At 35.6% G+C, this 23638-nt stretch overlaps 1 protein-coding gene and 1 long non-coding RNA gene across 2 annotated transcripts in view; one reads left to right on the top strand and one right to left on the bottom strand.

Moving 5' to 3' along the window:
* The window catches only part of LOC140669652 (protein gustavus-like), a 151358-nt gene that overhangs the window by 47500 nt on the left and 80220 nt on the right, over positions 1 to 23638 (top strand). The gene's annotated exons all lie outside the window — the stretch shown is intronic.
* LOC140669755 (uncharacterized) overlaps positions 21730 to 23638 on the bottom strand; it is a 54356-nt gene continuing 52447 nt past the window's right edge. Inside the window, exon 4 of the long non-coding RNA XR_012047397.1 lies at positions 21730 to 22334. This is a non-coding gene — a long non-coding RNA (uncharacterized lncRNA). The remainder of the gene's footprint in view (positions 22335 to 23638) is intronic.

Raw genomic sequence — 23638 nt, 5'->3', positions numbered from 1 at the left:
TCTCTCCGGCGCGTAAACACGTCCAAGTTTTGATACGAAGCGAGTAAGGAACAGCGAGAGCGCTTTAATTCGTAATTGAGGGGAAAGAGAGGGAAAGAAAGAGAGCGGAGAGTCTGGGGCACGTTCGATTTGTTGCAATCCGTGTCCTTGCACCGTAGCTCATTCATTGGCTGCGGGACTTGCGGCCGCGTGTGACACTGCAATCTGTCTCTCCGTGCGATGAAGTTAATCCTATAAATACGCCGCAAAAACGTGCACTGGATATATGTACTGTAATACGATTAGCATTTTTAGCGATCGGCGGTCTCTCCTTTTTTGATGATGATTTTTTTTTCCAATAATTTTTACAACTGAATATTTGTGGCTTTACAGTTGCTACGACTTGTCGTTTGCTGTTATTTATTGCATATATATATATATATATATATATATATATATATATATATATATATATATATATTACTTGAATTTGTTTTGGATTTTATAATTTTTATAATAGAGATTGTTTCATATTTTTTTATATATTATTTTCCGTATCTTTTTTTTTAATTATAGTGATAATTGTTAAAAATTTAAGTAATATATTTTGTTTTTTCTTGCAATAACAGCGATAGTAGGTATCACAAGAATTATAATAAATAGTGATAAACACGGGATTTTTTTATAATCGAAACATATCAATAAATAAATAAGTAATAAATATATAATTAAATAAAATAATCAGTTTTTAAATCTAAATAAATTTACTTACATTTATTTGACATGCTTACGTTTTATTATAATTTTTACTATTGATAATAGAACATTTATACTCGATATTTGATTAAGAAATATCTTAATTACGTCATTGTTTTTCAAAGATTTTTCTCGATTGATCAACACGATCCGGAAATCCAGAAATACTCGAAGATTCTTTGCGGTTATTTATGACGTCGTTTATGTGAAAGACTTTGAAAAATATATCTGCTTAGAAAGACGACCCCGAGAGATTGTGCGTTTCAGAAGCCCACACGCAACCCAGTTTTCTCGTAAAATTGGGCAACGCAAATTTGGCGCTACGCCCAGACAACGCAACCTTGCGCAATTTACCGTCACGTAAATTCAAGGTCGCTCGAACGCACATCCTTCCGTCAGTCTGCGCCCGCATTGTTGTTTCTTCCGTTAATTACACATTTTTCCAAGGTTACTTTCGCAAGGCGGCCCATATTGCGCGATTACGATGGTCAATTTGACGTATACAGTTCAAAGAATATATATATGAAACTAAAGATCTCAATTAAAGATTTCAGAATTTAAGTGCGAAAATAACTGTGAACAATGTTGTGTCATAAAATTTACATGAAATTTACATTTGCTTATTTTTTTTTACACTCTTGCCGATGATTTAATTTTCTTGCGATGTATCTTGACATTTAGACTTCAAGTCAACATCTTGGTAAAATTAAAACTTCCTCGCAGTTAAATGAAGAGTAAAAACTTGTTATTCGTGCCAAAATACTCTCTCAAGCTAAATTAAATAATAATGCAATTGAGGCTCTCGCGAATATGTTGTATTTGTTTCATGAAAATTGCAAGTTTAATTTGATGTGCGCGCTCGTTTCTTAATTTCGAAGTTTTATTCGATTTTTAAAACTAATCTCGCCTCGATAAGAGAGAGAGGAGAAGGGAGCGAAACGTACGGCCGATTGAGAATACGAAGCCGGGTGAATTTTTCGCGCGAAGGAACGTTTTCGCGAGAGGCTTTTTACGGAGGTGTAGGCTACGATTTTGCAAGCGGTGACTCGCCGACTTACTTGGCATCGCCGAGATAATGTAGGCACGCTCTCTCACACGCCGGCGTATCGCGTTGAGTAACGTCAAACCGTGTTAACGACACAAGGACACGCGTACGTCTCGACGGTTGTGTGCCGCGAGAATCACGGACTTTCCATTAAACGAGCACGCACCCGTTCCTCGCGTAAGCACGGTTTTCCGAACGATTGACGGGATCGACCTTTATAGCATTCGCTGCATCCAAGCGTTGTATCAAACTCGAGGAGAGAGAGAAAGAGAGAGAGAGAGAGAGAAATGTGTTTGTGTAATTTTGTTTAAAATATGTAAAATAAAAACTTTCCAATTTCCAAATCTCATTTAGAATTTTATGAAAATCCCATAATGTGATCTTTCTTCATCTCGAATATATTATATCTGACAGGATCATTATACGTATGCAAATTCAATATTGAGCGCGTTTAGCTAGAAATAGAAGTGAGGAAAAAATATTTTTGCAAAAAGCAAACCAGCTAATATCTTTGAAAGAAACATTCAATTGAATCGCACGATGAGTAATTTGCCAATTGTATTAAATTTACAACGGCTTGGCAAGATTTGCGCCGCGCGTGTGCAAATTTAATCGCGGGTCTGACCGTCTTCAGCCTGTGGGGAAAAAGCGCATAATAGCCGGTAGTTATAGAATGTATGTATATGTATATGTATATCTATTCGCGTTAACGATGCAAGGACGAATGTAACGTTTCTGATTCGCCGGTAATCGACGACTTTTGATCGCAGACACGTGCGACAGGAAACGACATATTAATATATGTTTTACGACTCGAAACATAAATCAACAATTAGTTACCTTTAATAAAATTATTTAATTATGAAATATTTTTAATAATTTTTTTAAGTATCAGAGCCTCCCTGAACTTTGATTGTATTCGATTTCTCATGATAAATCATATAAATATATTTGAAAATATGTAATTGTTAATTGCAAATTTGTTTTTCCTTAAAAACAACTATGCGTTTTCTTCACACTAAATAGTTGATTCCTCTCATTATTCTGTGCATAAAAATATTGACATAAGATAATTGAAAAATGAATATGGTACTTTACGAGATATTTCATTACTTATGTAAAATTATGTCAAATTAATTATGTTAAATTCTAAAATATCTCGTAAATTATTCGAGTTTTGGTCATCATGCTCTAATAATTTTTTACATAAAATATTGTGAGGAATTGATTTATATATATAAAAAAAAATCAGATTGGATCCATTAAAAAAAATTAAGTTGATCTTGAAAATCTCCTTAATGTCTTCACTTAAAAAAAAATTGTTTTCATACAGCGTCTTTCTTTATTTCAAACATTTTTGTATAAAGAATTTTTTTTTATATATTCTCAATTTTTGCAAATATTTATTGATCACTTTATATATGAATCATCTTGTATATCGATAAAAACTTGTAACAACAATATATTTTTTGTAAAAGAAATATTTTTTAGTTTGTTCGTTCAATTTTTCGTGGATTTATCGCAGCTTAAGAAGTTAAACACTCGCTGATCTTTCAAAGTCGCGATCAGGATTTACTATCGATCTCTAGCGCGATCGGTTTCCTTCTTTCGCCGATCGGCGAATCGACAGTCTTGCGCCGATTTCACGGCGCTCACGGTGCCCACGCACGAAATGCGCGAACGTAACCGCGAGGTGGATGTAATCACGGGCCCCGTCACGGGCCATTAAAGTTAGAAAACTGGCGTTAGATCGGCGGCTCTAACAAATCGCCACCACACCACGGCACGCCAAGCCGGCTCGGCAACCTGGTGATTGTTATTAACGTGTCGCCACCAAATCGATTTGCGTTCACGGCCCGTCGAGCAAGTCTCACAGTTTGTCTCAATTCCGCGCGCGGAATTCCGCGACGTGTATTATCCGTCAACGTGACATGACGACGACCAGCGATGTTGAACATGTTCTTTTCGAAAGCGAAAGACAGTGCTATTTAACATTAAATTCTTTAGTTTTCGCGAAAATTATTATAAACATCGTATTATTGAATTAGAAAATTTAAGCGTTTTGTAACAAGTGGGTTTTTTTTTTTTTTTTTTTTTTTTTTTTTTTTAGAAAAATTCAAAATTTTAAAAAATGTTTGAAATATTTCGAAATTATATACATAAAATGAATAGTTAATTGTAAATTTCTAAAAATATATATAAGATTGACATTAAAATATTTAAAATACTGTCTTGTAACATTATGTTTCTTGATCCTTAGCTACCTTTCTCTCGGAAACCACTAGTCTGATTCTTGATCATTTTTTAAATCTATTCAGAATAAAGTACGGTTTAATCATTCGATTTAAAAAAAAATTGTAATTTTATACTTTTATTTTATTTTACATGAAAATAAAATACATTAAAATTGTCATGGGAACTATTAATATGCAACATACATTTATACATATGTATTAATACCTTCTAGAAAAATATTTGTAGTCAAAGGTAACTTGGGGAGGCTTAAGTTTGCGCAAAACACCGTTCCCTCAAGGACACAATACGCCGAGCTCTCGTCATCAGTCGTTACAAATGACTGGCCGATTTTAATTTTAGAAGTGCGTAACGTCGAGAATGCGCGTGTTTACCGTCGTCGGCGATGGTTTCCTTTCACCTGACGAAAAAGAAGCCAGTAATGGGAAAGAGAGGATAATGCCGTCGTCCTCGAGCGAATTCGCGCGACGACAGGCGGATTCTTCGTCGCACGGGTATTTCGCAGGCTATCGAACCCACGTCCTTAACCTTTAACGTTAGTCCAGAATAACTCGGTGAGTTTGTTTATTTCCAGATTGTCTAGACGAGCTATCGCGATGCGCGTTGCATTAAGTTTTTCCTCATCGCATTATTCTGTCGCGTCAACGGAGAAATATATCTCTCTTTCTAACCCTGACAGATACTCTCGTCAGAAAGAAATACCGTAATACTTAACGTCATATAGTAAGATCAATCGATAAAAATGGGATAGGACGTGCAATAGTTTATGAATAATTATTTCGAAATGACATCGAACTTTCTCTCGATAATGAAGCTTAACTTGCATAATTTATCTTACAATTTGGAAAATTACATTGAGTATATCGTTTTATTTATAACGTTCGCGATGCCGAAACAAACATCGATGAACGATGATCTGTTGAACGAGCGACGTGCGTATTTCTGTTCGAAAAAAATAAGTGTCGATTCGAGGACCATCGGCCAGCGCTTTCCAATCTAATCGTCGTCGACCGTTCGCTCGCCGACATTTACAGCTGTTTCAAAATCCGCGCAATTCACTTTGCATAGCGGGCTCCAGCGAGTGCTTTGCTTTTATCGTGATTATGACAAAAGGTCAAAATGTGGCGACCGCTGACGTAATGGATACGCAACGAGAGAAACGGGGACTTTATATACTAAATTGTCACGTTGCAATTTCTTTCTCTTTAATACTTGTATAAGCACTTAATTGCCTCTATTATCAATTTAAGACACTAATGTAAGAGACTCGAAGTGGCTTACCGATAAATTACAGCGAAAACTCACACTAACATCGTCGAGTGACACGCATTTTCTTATTCAATTGCAATCTCCTATAGATTTTAAGTCTCAAATTCTTAATCTTCAATTTTCAATTTTTTTTTTTTTTTTTTTTTTTTTTTTTTTTTCGCAATCTATATAACAATGTCACATGAGAATTTCACCAATATCGCCACGATAATCGGAATTATAATTTATCGTGAGAAAAACAAGCACCTTCATTTCTCGGAGAAATGGCAAGGTAATTTTTAGTCGCATCGTGAAAATAAATTTGCTCGCGCCTCTCGTAATTCATCTCGAGCATTTCGAGATAATTGGATGCATAGAATCTAATTTGCATAGCGGAACATTCGTTTTTTATCGCACCGAGAGCGAGTGGCAATCACAAAAAAAAGGTCTCATTATCGTCGTAGAATCGTACGCTAAGTAAAGAATGGCTAAAAGCTTCGGGGGTTTGCTGTCGCGCGTCCTCCCCCCTCCCCCTCCCTCTCCTTTGCTTGAAAAAAATGAGACCTGTTTTCCCGTTTTCATTCCTACCGTTTTATTCTGACGAGAGCGAGAGATCAGCCTCACTCCCTTTCCCTTCGCCTGTGCCGTTCACATGCAAAAGTTTCGCAAGTACAAAAGGGCGCGCGGGGATAAAAAAAGGTGCGCGCGGGCAAAAGGAAAGACGGCGAGATGATCCTCTCCGTAGCTGCTCGTGACACGATGCGAGACGATCGGCGTCGACGCCGCACGACTGGCCGCGCTTTTTAATATTTTGCTCCGTTTCAATGGACGTTTTACCATCACATTGCGACGCAAATGCACCTCTCTCTTTAAGTCTCTCTCCGATCGTCCCGAGTTAGTCGTCTTATTAAGACTTCTGCCCATTGTATCGCGCATTATCTCACGCCGTAATTCTGCCACATTGTTTCCGCTCTTGCATTTTAATATCACTAAATACAGCTTTAGAGCAATGATCTCTATCTTGTATGTATGTTACTGTTCGGTAATCATTTTAAAAATCTTATTAGTGCATAAGAAATATACGAAAGCATTTTGGTATTACATTAACTAGCTAGCGATATCCTTTTTTTTAATTTATATACTTATCTTTCTATTTAAGATCACTCCTTCTTTAAAAAGCTTTTAGGAAAATGTTTATACCTTATTGTAAAATTACAACGTGATCTCTTGCGCGGATAATTCGCAAATCTGTACGATTTCCTTCTTGCGAATTATACTCGTGAGCCTGCATACGAATTGCATCTTGCAAGTATACAGGTTCTGATTCGTGTCGTTTAAATGCACCGACGAAAACGGAAATATGTATGTATGTACGTGTATTGTTTCTAAGATAACATCGAGACACGAAATTAATAGAGAAAATTTTATCAGACTGCGCGTTCTTGCTTTTGATTTATGGTACGGCATGAGTGATATATCATCCAATAAATCTGTTGCTAGTTAGATATGTCATTGCGAGTCCGAGATAAGTGATGTAATATAATATTAAAAAAAAACGAGAATTACATCTTTGAAAAAATTAAATTAATTATTTCAAAAATTTGTATATATATTTTTTTTCTGGTTACAGGTAAGCCCGCAAGAGGAATCTATGTATGTCGTTCTTACGAAACACGAGACTGAGATATCATCGACAGATTTGATAAACTAGTACCAAGGTATGCCTTATTTTAATTTGTTCCTCATTTCTGAAATAAATATTTTATGTTACAAAATTTAATTTGTTTTATTTTTTTTATTTTAAGGTAAGTTTTCTTAAAAATAGAATAAATAAATATGTATTTTTTCATCAGAAAGAGAGAGACCATATTTCTTGCAACGTAATCTTTTTAAATGAAATCAATACATATCATTGAAAAACAGTAATTATAACAAGTCAGTAAAACTTTACTTTGAAAAAAATCGTTGTTTTAATCTCACATTCAGTAATATTGTAAAATATGTCTTATATTATTATATTGAGATAAATTTCTAATAATATATTTTGTTAAATAAATATCTGAGTTTTTGATCAAGAATCTTGTTTATTTTTTATTACTTCTTATCACATCTTAAGAATAAGAAAGAATAATATATATATATATATATATGCATTTTTCTAAATTTTTCAAATGTATTCTAAATTTTAATATTAGTTACATGTATTTTATCCTAGATATGTGTTTGTATATAGGAGGGATTTTTCTTCTTCAGAAAATAACAATCTATAAAATAAATAGAAAAATTGTAAAAACTATGCAAATATGTTTATTATTATTACTTTTATTTTTGTAAAATTTTACTACCATAATTTGTAAGACATACATAAGACGGAACAGCAAAATATGAGCGTTTGAATAATCTTTTGTGAAATTTTGTATAACTGTTCTAATCAGTAATGTTTTCATTGATTCCATTTAACATAATGTTTTAATTTGTTTCTCATTTCTCTGAAATAAATATTTTATGTTTCAAAATTTTATTTTTTCTTTTTAATTTTTATCCTATTTATCCTTTACTTTTAAAACTGCAGCGAGTTTCTTAAAAATCAAACAGATAAATAAATATGTACTTCTTTACCAGAGAAAGAGAGAGAGAGAGAGAGAGAGAGAGAGAGAGAGAGAGAGAGAGAGAGAGAGAGAGAGAGAGAGAGAGAGAGAGATATGATATTACGTAGAGTACAAAATGAAGAATCTAATCATTGAATAAAGAATCTTAGAATCGCATTACAAACGCGCCGAGATAAAACATCGATAAAAGTTTCAAGCTGTGAAAGTGAGATGCGCGCTAATGAATACGCAAAGTTTCGTAAAGCAGATAAAAAAAAGAAAAGGAAAAACCGATTTCGCGTCGGATGTGACATCGTCGCCTCTGGCTCGTGACGGGTGAAGAGAATCGCGCCGCGCCGGTGGCCTCGCGGCTCCTTGACACGATACACCGCCCACGATATTAGCGAACGGTATAAAGCGCCGCTCCTCTCCCGCAGGAGGTCAAGAACAAAAAGAGAAAGAGATCTACGTCGGCGCGAGATCTCTCTCCCTGTTGTCGTCTGCGCTGGCGCTCTTGGTCGAGAATCGCGGCCAATCGATAGGCGACGACGCGAGTACCGCGCCCCGCCACATCGAATCCACCCTCGCGAAAGAAACGCGACGAAACGTGAATGAGGGAAATACATACGTTGTTATAAATGTAAGGCGACTCTCTGTCAAGCCACGTGCGTGACGCACACGCGCGTCCACCTTTCATCGTCTCTTTCTATCCTTCGCATGCGTCGCGAGCGTCAATCAGCTGATTCATCGCACGCGCGAAGCTTCCTAATAAAATTTGATTTATTCAAAGAGCTCTGAGAAGAAAAACGTCAATAATCACGTGGAGTCGACTCTTGGAATATTACGAATTTGTATTTTTGGATCTAATGCTGGTATTAGTTAATATCAGCATTGTATTAAATGTATAATAAAAATATTTATATATACATATACATATATAATTTTAAACAGCTGAAAATTCTCTGTCTGTCTCTCTTTCTCTCGAGTATATTTGTAGTCGATTTAAAATTCTGTTAAAACTATTTCTCTGAAATTGAATCTATATATTTCATTCATATATTCTATTCGTTCTATTAAATAATCTAACATTTATCTACTTGTTAATTTTAAAGCGACGTATTTAGTATACGTTTTTATTTACCGACAATAGATATCAATATTGATTGAGATATTTAAACTCTAAAAATCGATTTAGCCATAATATCGGAATTCGGGAATAATTTCAAGGATTAATATAGGTAAAGATTAAATTAACCAAGGTAGATCAACGATTATGAATGACTGACCTTTATACGAAAAGGAATCGCGTGCATTATAATGCTATACGAAAATACATATCTTCGATCACCGGTTATATGAAAATACATATACATTTCTCTCTCGCTAAGCAAACCAACGCTTATTCCGCTCCGAACGATAATTCGTTCCGATAATACTAGACTAATAATTATGTTATTAACCGGCCATGTTATAAAACCCAGATAAGAAGTGCCAGCAATTAAGCATACATATTATTATTTATTATTGTCACCTGTTTCACGAAGCAATTTTTCATTATCTTCTCGCGGTTAAGTATGTGATTTTAGAAAGGGAGAGGGAAGAGATATAAACACTGGAAAACTTGAAGTTTCTTGAAGAGCCAGCTAAGCCGCGGTAGAATTAAGTGTGCGAAAAAGAAAAAACGTAAGTTTACAGGATACACTTGGCTTTCATCGATAAGGCACGTGAAACGACGCGTTCCCGCTCAAAGAGCACACCCGGTAGAACGATCGGTGCGTGCTTCCGCGCGGTATGACCGTGCGCAGACCGCGTATATCCTCGCTCCATTATTAATTTCAGTGCGACTACGCGGGAGAAGGGAGGCGTACACGTGCACTCGCGTTCACGTGTGTGTGGGTGTGGACGAATGCGTGCACGCGCGTTAACCTCGTGCGAAATAGACGGTCTGTTCCCGTAGGACCAATCCTTAACAAATAGCCGATAAAAAAAAAAAACAAGCGGATTAGTATTGTGGGTTATATTAAAGCTGATAATATCATTTGTCGTTACGAGTCTTCCCGACAGTAATGGCAACTTTTTTTTCCAAGAAATTGAATTTTGAAAGAGCGAAAATATTTATTGCATAAGTAATAAACGTAGAAATTATAAATTATGAAATAAAAGATGGGGAATTTTTAAAAATCCTAAATGTTACTCAGGCTATTTTGCGAAGTAATTATAATCACGAGGCTAATGGCTAGAGACAGTGAAAGCTTATTCTATTATTTTTTAATAATCGCAAACAGAGATTACCCATTCATCTCGATCAACAGATTGTTCCTGCTTAATTAAATACATGTGAGAAAAAGTAGAAAATGTGAGAAAAAGTACCAACAGCGTTTCAACAGCACTTATCTAACACCACGTTCTAGAAAAGCCTTATACTTTTTGGATCCTTTCTTTAATTTACTCTTTGGAATAAAGCAAAATAATTGAGCAACATAATTTATTAGCGATAAGTTAAAAAAAGCATATTCCTTAGACAATAATTAAAGAAAAATATTCATATGCAAAATCTTGTACTTTAATATATAAATGAATATTTTTTATATGAATTTACTCTTTCTTGCAATCAAACGAAAACTTTATTGTTGCATATTAATTGGCGTGTAATAATAGATCGTTCCTCTTTTCCTTATTCGAATCGATCATCGAACAAAAAAAACTTTGCTACAGAATTATTACGATCAACTGTCCACGCCCAATACACCGTAAATGTCAACCGTAATTGCAATTACAATTAGATCAATTTTCATTGTTCTCTCAAGCTATCTATAGCTGCTCGAGTGCGACCGAATTATCTTATCACCCTCGGTAAGTATCGACTGCTTCGATCGCTCGAAATATTCGCATTCTACGCTGTAATAACCGACAGGAAGCTGTAGACCAGATCTTTATCAGCGTCATAAACGTACCATATAATAAATATAATTTAATTTAACATTTATTCATAAGGTTCGCTGATTCTTCTCAAGGCTATGATGTTTTTCTTACCCCAAAAATGAAACGTCTTAGGGTTCATCGTCCTCCAAAGTATTTTCAATTGTACATTTTCATTTGTGATCCCTCGTCTCACAATAGTCCCTTTTTCCTGCTCACTTCTCGCTTCTTGTTTGTGACCTCGGAAACGAGGTCGATGAACTTCGAAAGTCCTGCCGAAAACGATCCCGTACGATTTTTGTCTTTCCGTCAGCTGCAAATCTGCTCGCTTCTTTCTCCTCGTTTATTTCTCGTTAGGCCGATTTCTCACGAACGGGGAAATGTATCTGAAAAAAATCGCCACGCACTGATGAGAGACCAATCGTAATATTCGGAGCACCATCCCGAAAGTACATTAGAGAATAATAAAATCCATGGAGCCCGCGAAGCATCGATTTCTCTTTAATTACATAACATTACGTGATGTTATTGTCCGAAACACACAAACTGAGCAATGAGAAAGGCAAATTTTCATGAACCATCTTTTATCAAACATATAATACAAGCTGTGGCTGGCCTTTCGCGATCGCCTTTGGCAATTCGTATATACTATATATTAACCTACCACGGATAGCAAGTCTCATATCTTGAAGAATCTTTTATAAAACTCGTGCGAAAAAAATATTTTATGCATGCATTGTACAAAAATAATTTTTATTTTGAAATATTTTTTTTCTAATTATTACATACAAAGAATATTTTTAAGACAGAAAGATATTTATAAGAATATACACTACAAAATTAAAATTTATTATATATATATATATATATATATATATATATATATAAAATTTTATTCTGCGATCTGTATAAAAGAAATGTTGCTTCTGGGCCGAAATTTGAACCAGCCTCCACAATTGACTTACGTCATCCGCTATCCGAAAACGACTGAATAACAATATAAATAACGTAAAAAAGAATGAAAAGCGTAAGATTAATTTAAGCCTATTTCGTAAATCACTTTGTATCGTTTTTACCTTGAATTAACGTAATCCACTAGGTTCGAATGCGATATATGTAAGGTTCGTTAAAAATCGATGTAAAGTAAAAATGATGAAATGGAATAAAAAAAAGTTAACTCTCAGCACATTAATTTGATCTTTCTATCAAATCCCAAGGCTCACAAATGTGATTCCTTCGCATTACGGATTTAAAGGCTTACCGTTTTCCAATGTCAGCGATATTTCCTTCGCGTTTCAAACTTTGGTCAGCATCAAAAATTGATTAAACAATGGGACGATAGTAGAGTTCTTTCGATCGTGATTCGATATTTAAATTAGAAAAATGTATATAAGAAGAAGAGAGCTATAATTTTTTCATAACACATGTTGCGAAGCGGTAGAAAAATTTATACTAAAAATTACTAGAGTTGTCGAAATTATATAACATATATAAAAATTAGGGAGTAAGTATATTAATTTAAATTATATATATATTAATACTATATATAATGAGATTTTTATATATTATAAAACAGAAGGAGAAAGAGAGTATAAAAAAAAATTACAATTACTATAATATATAAAATATATAATATACGAGATATAAAAAATTACTATAATATGTAAAATAAATAAATAAATAAATAATAAAACATATATAAATTAAAAAATATTAAAACATGCTTTATATGCTATTATTGCTAACTATTCAACTATCTATATTTTTAAATTAATTACTAACAATAAAAAGATTATGATGCACAAAGTAAGTGCGTGTTTCTTATCTTATTCTTTTCTATTTCTATCATCTGTGCATTTAACTTATTTAGACTTTTTATAGCGATGTTATCATATCGCGTACGACGCTCGTTATTAACACTTATCAACGCACATGTCAGTAGAGAGACATTGGTACTGTTCATTTACGGTCGCGGAATGCGAGCAATGAAAGCAAGGTTGATCCCAAGGAGATTGCGAGATGATAATTTCTGATCGATTATACGCGCGTGCTCCAGTTTCCTCTGGCTCGCAAATTTTTCGACACTTCTTTCTTGCCGTCACCAGTCGAGTGAAAGTCCCCCTATACGCACGACATTTTTCATCAGATGCCGGATCCTGCTCGGACAATTCAATATTATACCATGACGTGATATTATCGCGAAAATCCTCTAATCGGATTAGCTTAATAATTCATACATATATAATTAATTCACGTTAACTTTTGTATTATTTTTTTATAATTTTTAATTAAAGTTTAAATTATGTAACACAAAATGTCATTTTTATTGTAATGTCGTTAAGCATCGTTAAATCTATATAAGTAAAATTTATTAAAAATTTTGAGTATATATCAGTTATCTATTTTTTATAAAGCCAATACGTACAATTTTACAAATCACTTGCCAAATTATAAATGGTTTAATAAGCTACAATTTAAGCTTTCACGCGGTAGTTTATGCAGAGGTTGCAATTAACGTACACTTGATAATAATTTAACCGGAGGTCAGTGAAGTCAGGAGCCAAGCATAGAGATCAGAAATATTATATCGTAAATCGATAGAGTTTATTGGACAATTTAGCCGAGGACTTAACGGTCACACAGGAGACAAGAAGATGAAAGGGGCGACATACAGCGGATTGTGTAATGATAAGAGCGCGATATTGAATCGAAGAAGAATCTTAAGGTCGCAGAAACACGCGAACGCGATGCGATCTTTGACTTGCGACTTGGCCTTAGGCTCTTTCAGGGATCATTAATTTCACGCGATTCGATTCCGACCGCATTTTTGCAACCCGCATTTTTGCGCTTATCGTAAAATCCTATTGAGCTCTTTCCCCGATCTTTCTCAGACACCGCTTTTGCGCAGAGATAATTATCGATTACCGTTTCGGCCGGATTCCGCAATCTCGAATCACGTGATACGCCTTTTTCGCTATCGTCGAGCATAAGTCAATCTGTGTGCGAATATTAATATACGTGATGTTATAGAGGCACGTCATGAAGCTGCTAAATTCCGTTTCGTTTGTCCAAAGGTGAGCAAGAAGAGTATTTCGAAATAATCCTTCTAATACTTCCATTATATTCAGCGTTATAAAACATCCGGAATATTAAGATTTAATTACGCACACATAGTATCTGATTTTAAATGAATTTTTGCAATTGTGTTTCTTTTTTAATTTCTTTTTTTATCATAAATATTTCCAAGTTTTTAATCGATTTCTAGGAAATAAATGATTTAATATCATTATTAATATATATTAATATTATTATTTAATATTATATATTATAAACATGAATATATTATTGTTAAAAAACATATACTTATTATTAGATACGTCTACAGATGAAATAATCGACCTACATTTTGTTCGTCGAGAAAATCAACTCTACGGCTGAAATAGCGAAAACGAAGGGCGCTGACCAGGAGACGACCGTCAAGAGTCCAGTCTCGCACGCTAAAAGGAAAAGGAGATGGAAAGCCAGGTCGGATAGAGAGCCCGGCTCCTTCGTATATGTACAAACGCGTAACGCGCGTTTCTCCACGCGCACACGCTTAAATAACGGTACAAAACACGGAAGCGATCGGCACGCGACTCGCCTTATCTTGGCGCACGATCCGCGCGTGTACTCGCGAAAGGAACACGCCCGGTGCATTCTCTCCCGCCGAACTTTGCTTAAGTCACCGTCCCGTTCTCCGAGATTCCAAGAGATCGCGCGCGATTTACGGCCTTCTTTTCTCCGACGCGACAGTCACGCGTGATTGCCATTAACAAAAATTATAATTGTCGAAAAAATTAAATAAAATAATATTTGTTGTTTAATTTCTTGTTAGCGATATATATCTCGGATGTATGTACTCATCTATATGTGTTAATCTCGCTTATGAGCTTTCTTCGAAAGTACACATCCTTTCACCATTTTGTCTAAACGTACATATAAAATTCCATCTATGTATTAACTTAGCGATCGCACGACACACACTTTCAACGCGTCTGTTTATGATTTATGAGCGGCTGACGTATGGAAAGGTAATGGGTGATAGTCGTTAAGGCTCGATCGTACCTGTCAATCTCCACTCTTGGACTTTAGAATCTTTCTAACGAAACTGAAATGTTCGAACCTTCATCATTAAAATGTGCCTGCAGTCGGTTTTCCTTTCATATTCTTAACGATTAGGCCGAGTATCGTGCATTAATATTATTTATGCCGAACATTATTATGAGGGTTTAATAGAGAAATTTTTACTGAAAATTATTAAAGATGTCGAAATTACTAATATATTACTTTACATTACATTAAAGAGAGAACATTAAGCTAGAAAACGGTCCCAACTGAGAGACCGTTTATCTGTTGAGATTCCAGATAGAAGGTTCCAAAAAAAGCAAAATCCTATATCAGACAGCTAGTTCTAGCATACGTTAAACATTCTTAGATGGCAGGAAGCTTGTTTTTTCCAGCGATTTTCCAACATCGGCAATTCGGCCTGTCGCTTAGGTCCAACTTATATAAGTTGCGAGGTTGAGAGCATCACGTCCAGTGAGTATTTGGTCATTAACCCCACGTTTGCAAATTGACCTGATGCAGGTAAGAAAGTCCTGCATCCATAAAGAGAGGACATTCCTAGATGGCAGGAGGCTTGATTTTTCCAACATTTACAATTCGGCCTGTCGCTTAGATCTATTTATATAAGTTGCAAGGTTGAGAGCACCGTGTCCAGTGAGTATTTGGGTCATTGACCGATTAGCAAAAGTTTCCTGATACAGGTAGCAATTTCTCACTTGACAAATCACCAGGCAGAGATCTGTTTGTACCCAGTCGCACTTTTCTTTCTTCTTCTTTCCATGACTAACAATAAGTGTTGGCCCTGCGGCCAATGACCGAGCAATAGAGAACCTTCACCGCAGACTTCTGTCCCGAAAGTTAGAATTGTGATCTTTTTCAACAAGGATATACTATTGTAATATACATATACATATATATTTACAATATATAATTATAATATACCTTATACTAATATATAAATATGACGTTTAAAATTCATCTTTGAAATTACAATACAGTGACTATTTTATTTATTTACAGTCTCTTATCATATACATTTCAAGAAATGTTATAATATTTATATGTAACTCTCACACTCTTTTTTATTGTTCACTTATATGTATACATACAATATAAACATCACGTTTCATTTGAATATAATATCTCAATTGAATAATATTATATTTATTTATAATAATAAATTTTTGCGTGTCTATCGTCGTCCTCAAGAAGAAAGAGATCAAAGAAAGACATTAAATTTATTAAAAACTTTATAATTTAATTATTGTATGTAAATATTGTGTACTTAAGATTACACTTTGATTAAACTCTGATTAATTTAATTCGTGCGATTAATTCAATTGGCAGAATTGTCCGTGAAATTTCTAACCGTATAATTCGTTATATTTAATCATCTAATCTTCCTTTCCATATGTCAAAGAAGTTGATAATTCTATTTATATTAACGGAGTACTGCACAAATATTATTGATAAGTTAATCACCATTTATCGGTAATAGAAGTCTCAGAAATAAAATGTTGTACGCATTAAACTCATTAATTATTCATGTTTAATAATTTTTTCTGTCATTTTGAAAATAATTATCACTCACTGTTTCTTAAATTTATAAAATTCCGTACACAAAAAAAGAAAATTGAAATTTCTATATGACAAGTCTAACAATAAAACGTGTGCATATGTGTGTATTTTAATGCTAATGCAAACGTAGTTGTATATATTATTCTTTAACCAGATAAGCGACGCGAGACACTCGGCTCTCATACAAGGGAATTAAATTCATCTTTTTCCCCACAGTATACTGAGCGAGACTCTCTGTCAAGGTTCGATGCAATTTTTTTTTTTTTTTTTTTCAATAACACCTCAGCGACCCTTACACTTTTTTACCTCGAACCCTTTCGTAGTATGACCCGCGTTATTACACCCGCGTAAGCGGCCAGTCTTTAATGGGTTTGCGCCTGCTGTACAAAGGTTCAATGACTTCTCTCGAGAACTTTAAAGGTGAGCGCTTCGTTTGGCGAATTGCATTTTTGCAAATGTCCACGCTGATGGATGAATCATCGTCGGAATGACGAAACCACTTTCCTGTCAAGTCAGATATACGATCATTAGTTAACGTACACTTATCATAAGTGCGTTTATAAATAAATCATTCATAGTTATATGTACTCTATTTTACGCGTAATTAGCAGCAATATTTATGTCTCATTGCATCTATCGTATAAAATATTTGAATTACAGATTGGTCGGAATTATTCAGTTCAATTATAAAAATCTGCCAATTACTATCTCTTGGAATATTTATTTCTGTAATGGCCTTGTAAGGCAGTGATTATTTTATCATAAAAAGTTCCGATGTAGATATTCCACTTTATATATATTCATTGTTCTTACTAATCGTTTCTACTAAAGATTATCTGAATCATTTAAATCTACTTTAAATCACTTCTCATTCGCAATAAAATTTAGATTTTATTTATCGTTTTATGTTTATTTTTTATGCGTATATATATATATATATATATATATATATATAAATTTAGATTTTATTTATCGTTTTATGTTTATTTTTTATGCGTATATATATATATATATATATATTTTTTTTTTTTTTATATGAATTCTATACGTGTGCATGCTGATTCTATAAATGTTCTTATTATAGATAGAAAATTCTTTCATATAACTATATAATCTTTTAAAGTCAAATTTATATAATAATGTAAATTGTGTAATAATATATTAATTATGTAATGAATATTATAATAAAATTTTTTAAAAAAATAAAGAATATGTAATATAATAAAACCGGTAATATATATGGTAGGCAAATGGTTATTTGTTTGAACACTATTTATGAAAATAGAAACAAAAATTATTTTGTAAAGCAAAAATAGTGGATATTTAAAAAAAACTGAAAAGTATACTTAAAAATATATATACTACTTTGATATTTTTACTCCTAACAATATATTAATACATAGTCTTGTTTTAAAATACATAATATATATTATATAAAAAAGAAAAATCTCAATACAAATTAATAACAAATTTAAAAAGCGGGTGACAGTTTATGATAAATATGTTTTATCGCAAACATTTTCTCTTTATGCTTTTTTAAATTAAGATTTTTTGTTTCATTAATTAACTGATTAGAAAGAATAATGTCCTTGAAAAATATAGAATTTCGCTTACAAAGATTCGTTTTGTACGTTTTGTACGTATGGAAAATCGAATATCTAGGTCGACGGGATTTTCCCGTGCGATCTACGTGTATTACATACGACACGTATATTTACTCAAGTCTACGAGAGACGACAATGGCCTTTACGTGGATGGGGATATTTCAAACGTACTACCTATCCATCCACCTATCTACCTATCTATCTATATCTACCTATGTATACAAGGTGCATCGTGAAATCCCAGAAAGCCTATCAAAACGCCGCAGCTGTGCGCCACGATTCTTTCGTATAAAACGAATTCGGCTTCGACAACGTCGGTTTGAAAAAGCGTGGGTGCCTTTTCTCTCACCTCCCGCATTTTATCCCCGCCTCGTTCGTGCCTCTTCTTCCTGGACCTGACAGATGTTCCCGACCATCGACCGCCCGTTCTGTGTAAGATCCCGGGGATTGACCTCTGTGAGCAACAATACTGCCTGAAATAGTCCCAGCGCACTGCGGTTCCTACGGCCCTGATGCCGTTTATCGTCGCCGTTGCGCGGTAGGTCATTGTACTCTCCTATTCTCTCTCTCTTTCTCTCTCTCTCTCTCTCTCTGTCTCTCATCTTTTTCCGTTTATCACCTTCCTTTGTTGAAGGAACGCACTTGGTTGCCGAGAGAAATTCTGGTAGGTAGGTAGGTAAGCGGGATAGCTCGTGATGCGTTCGGCATACTCTGAATCAACTTCTTTTGGGGATGAGAACTCGTGGGGAAGACACGTGCATTTTTTTTTTTTTTTTTTGTCATGTAGGGAGAAGCGTCTCATCGTTGATCGTCTCACTGTAGCCCGACCTAAGCGTAAAATATCGTCGAAAGTTAAGACTCTTTATCCGACAAGAATGATATAATAAAAATATATATTTCATATTGTACGACCTTCTTTTCTTTAATCAAAAATTTCTTAATTTCAGTAACTGTGTTTGTCAAGTTATAGATTTTTTACACGATATTGCAACAATACTTTATTTACTGTAAAATACCACTCTTATAAAGAATTTTGATATTTTTCATTTAAAAAAAAATTTGAAAAAATAAAATGGAATGCTGATAAATGTACGCATGATATCCAGATCTGCTATTCTGTTGCACGTGTAGCGCGGATTTGAAGGGAGCCTCGAAACGTCCCTCTTCGTTCCTGCAACAATGAGGCGGTAACATCGTTGTTGGTAGCGAGGCCATGTATCGTCGTTCCTATACGGCTGGGCGTTTGCTTCGCGGCGCTTTTTTTCGTCTCGCCTTATTTACACGTTCCTTCGCGCTTCCTCTTTTTTGTACTGAAAGAAAGAAAAACAGTCGAGTACAGAAGTTTGTACGCCGTTTTTACGTACGGTTCGAAAGCGCATACATACCCTCTCTGCACTTGGGAAAAATATCACGAGTGTGCAGGCGTGAAAATATAGCGAATTTTTATCTTTCCGTTTTGAACGAAAATACCTGACTCTGTAAAAATTATTATTTGTTTCATATATATATATATATATATATATGCTTGTTGTAGAAACTGTCTTATGCTTCTGTTTTTATCACAATCTTGCGTTAACTGCAACCTTTACTTTGAGACAATTTGTTCTTCGTTTTACCTCAGTTCTCTCGAGTCTAAAGTTAGACTGGAGAAATGACGTTGGTGTCGCGAAAAAGCTGCCATTAATAAATCTAATAAGCACATTCCCTCGCACGCCATCAGGTGAAATGACAGTCTCTTCCCTCCCTTCCCAGCCCTCCTCTTCGATCGCGTCGTAAACGCAAATCAAAACGAGCAGGTTCGCGATAGACGATATAACGTAATAACCAGCCGTTCTTTCTCCGATAACCGGCGGATACCCTAATCGAAACGAGCGTAACGTTTCGAGCTCATGCACGCCGATATCGCGGTCTTTAACGCCTCTCAACATTGTACACCGGAGATTTATGGACACCGTTAAACTCGCTACTTGTAATCAGTCGCAGTCACAAGCGACCGAGATAGGAGGCAGAGCGGTAGGCGGTAAGAAAGGAATTATGGCTTCTCGGGGCTGCGTTTTCTCGCGCAACGGCCACTCCTTTCGCGGCTCCCTAAGCTCGCCTAAGGACGCATTTACATAAGTAAACCTTCCAGCGCGCGCGCAATCAATGACAGGTGCGCGCGGTGCGACAAACGAGCGAGTGTCGAGAAAATGGTGGAACGTGGAACGCGCGACGTCGAACCTTGTACGGAGAATATGCCTTCCTCCCCTCCCCCCTCCCCTCTATACCCTTCTCTATCCTCTTCTCCGGGAATAAATTGCGGGAAATTGCAATCGAAATTCGTATCTCCTGTACCAGTCTCTTTTCGTCGAGCTTTAATAAAAACATCTTGGCGCCGGTAAAAATTATTCATTTTTTAACTCTGAAAAAAAAAGAAAAAATACGTCTGAATTAATATTAATTTTTTACGATGTGATTCGATTGCGCGATTTTATGGTACAAGACGACAGAAGATTTTAAGGCTGTTTTAAATTATAATTTAGAGAGCTTTATACTTGACAATAAAATTCCACCTCTCTCTTTGTGAGGCTTACTTACAAAGTTGAAACTAAATTGCGAAAAGTAATGGTATCTACTTATCTAACTTCCGCTTAAAGAAACGATCACTTCCGGATTGCGGTCGGAGGAATTTATAAACATAATATCTGCAGAAAATTGGGAATGGGTCCTTCGATACTTTCTCACTGATGTCTAAAGTACAGGGGTATAATTTACACCGCATACGAATATAATTCAAACCGCATTTCCTGGAATATGGATTAAAAGCGAGTTGACGATACGAATTACAAACGACAAACACGCATTATCGAGCCTACTTGACCTCCCGTCACGCAAACTTCGACCATTTTAGCTCCCGATTTACGTAAGCAAACCTTGCAGCGAATACAACAGTCGGCAGCAGGCGTAAAACAATGACGTGGTTGGTTTCCGCCCAATTACAACACACATCGACAAAGAAAAGTCTCTAGCAAAATATCGCTTTCCGAAAAATTCCTTGCAGATATTAAAATTCTAGAACATCAAGAGCAAAAACGATTTATCCAAACGTTTGTTCTTTGCGTTACGAGCAAACATTTTGAAAAAGTTCAAAAGATGCGACGAATGGAAGCTAAAGTTCGCTCGGAGCGACCGTAACCGCGTAAGATAGAGAACTTGCACAATCGGAGAACGAAAACGCTGAATGAGAATTATTCAGAACAGGGTTCTGTCTGAATAAAACACGTTTCTTTCATATGGCTAGTACTCAAAGAGCTGAACAGAAGGACCCGCGTCTTAAAAGAATGATATCCAGCTGACTTCAAACCTTACTTTGCTGCGTGTGTGTGATAATAAAATTATTTTAAAATATCTCGACATTAAATATTTCTCAAAAACATAAATGCTATATTGTATCATTTATTGATACATCAATCTTATATTTTATATTAACGTGCGCGTTAATATTATTACGTAAAATCAAATATCATATCTGATAAAATCTAATACAGCTTGAAAGTATAACTTTATATAATTCGTTCGAGTTTAAATTTACTTCGATTTTATATGGAATAAAAAAAAAAAAAAAAAAAAAAAAAGAAAGAAATAAATCCCGAGGTATTATTTTAATCTGCGCTTGTGGAAAATTATCAACGCCGATCTATGTATACGTGCGCGTGTCCTCGATTGCACCTTTCACCTCTGGTCTGTTACATAAAGTTACACTTTGACAAACGCATCGTATATACTTCTCTTCCGCCACACGTACAATATTTTCGCAACGTTTTCGCAAGAGACAAGCCGGACGAGCGTCTTCGTCCGTTGTTGAGAAGCGAAGGCACTCTCGCAACACTCGTTTCGTCGCTCGATAAGGCTGGCTGGCTCTCGATGAAAGGAAGGAGCCTGTTCCACGTCCCTGAAGGTCTTCCTCGTCGGCCTCGGCTTCGCGAAGCGAGTCAATCGACCGGTCCGTCTTTTTCTCACGGCCGTGGATCGGCCGTACGGCCGACATACCTAAAGCTTCCATCAACAGCTGGCCAATCCCTTTAGGGACCAGCTGCACTTCCCGTCCCGACGATACAAGTCATATATGTACACCGAAAACTCTCCTTGTCTCTTTTTTTCTTTTTCCATTTCTCTTTCGGCTGCTCTGTCACTCCCGAAGTCACGTTGGGATAGTCGTCAATTTTACATGAGGGATCAAGTGCAAGGAGACCTTTTTGAGTTTTTATCAGTGTCATTTATCTGTAAAAATTTTTCGAAGAATTAAAAATCGATTTTATTCAACAAGAAAAGGCATAATAACATTTTATTACATTCAATTATTGAAATATATATTAATAGTGAAAATTTTTTTAAATAACTTATTCCATTTTTGTGTATCGAGTTACAAGGAAAAAAGGTGTTTGAATATCCGTCTTTCTCTTGGAAAGCGACAGATTATTTTTCCATGCTTGTGCGAAATTTTTAGTTTTTAACTTGTTATGTAAGTAATTCTGTTTGCACAATCGACGCGGTCGGTACATTTTTAAATTCAATTTGCGCGTATCCGTAATTTACTTGCGTCTCGGCCGCGTAAACACTTCCGTAAAACATTCAGATCCGGTAAACGTTGCCGGACATTCACGCCGGCAGCGGCGGGTTAATAGAAAACTTCATCAGCGTTGCCACGTGGGGCGCAAGAGCGGGGTAATAATCGTAATTGCATCTACGAGAGTGCGACTGCGAGATTAGCCGGATTTCACTTTTTCAACGAAATGTACAACAGGAGATAGCCGTTCTCTCTTTCTCTCGCCCTCTCTCTCTTTCGCTCGCGCGCGGCTACTCTCTTTCGTAATTTTCGCCAGCTTTTGTCGGCGTCGTATTTTACCCATCGCGAAATTTATTAATTTTAAAAGTTGCAAGACGTTACGACGGCCGATACCGGCAAATTGCACTTCGGAATCGGTGTCGGCGCCTCTCCTCCATCGTCCGTCCGCCTTTTTGCACCTAGTCGTGCGAAAGTTCCAATTATCGGATAATGAACACATGTAATTTTGTTTATTCGGGAGAAAATCGTTACGTCAGCGATTCCTCGCGACACGAACGATTTTTCGGCGCCAAGTGGCCTCATAAAGTTATTTTCGATAATTAAAGCGCGAACGTAAAATATTGGATAATTAAATTGCTTTCAATAAGTTTCATTAAGTTATTACAAGGATGTTATCAAAGTTGTAAAAGAGGCCACTGATCTAGAATTATATATTCCTCGAGAACGAGTTCCGCGAACAAAAAGAGTAACAAGAAAATCAAAAACAACATGTTCTTTATATCACCAGAAATTTGATCTGATGTATCACACACGTATGTGCGTGCGTGTGTGTGTGTGTGCGTGTGTTGTAATTCATTATTATTATCCTGCAACTGTTGATCCCACAAACCCGATGGACTATCAAGCCGACGTTATGGCGTTTTGCGTGGCGGCGAGAGTGCGCGAGATGAAAATAGGAGCAAATTTCCGTTATATACGCAGTCCGTAAGCTTTACGATGATCGACGAAGTTCGGATAT

This window comes from Anoplolepis gracilipes, chromosome 1 (genome assembly GCF_047496725.1).
Source record: "Anoplolepis gracilipes chromosome 1, ASM4749672v1, whole genome shotgun sequence".
In the NCBI taxonomy this organism is placed as follows: Eukaryota; Metazoa; Arthropoda; class Insecta; order Hymenoptera; family Formicidae; genus Anoplolepis; species Anoplolepis gracilipes.
The sequence above is the reverse complement of the archived record's forward strand: the minus strand, read 5'-3'. Positions and strand labels throughout refer to the sequence as shown.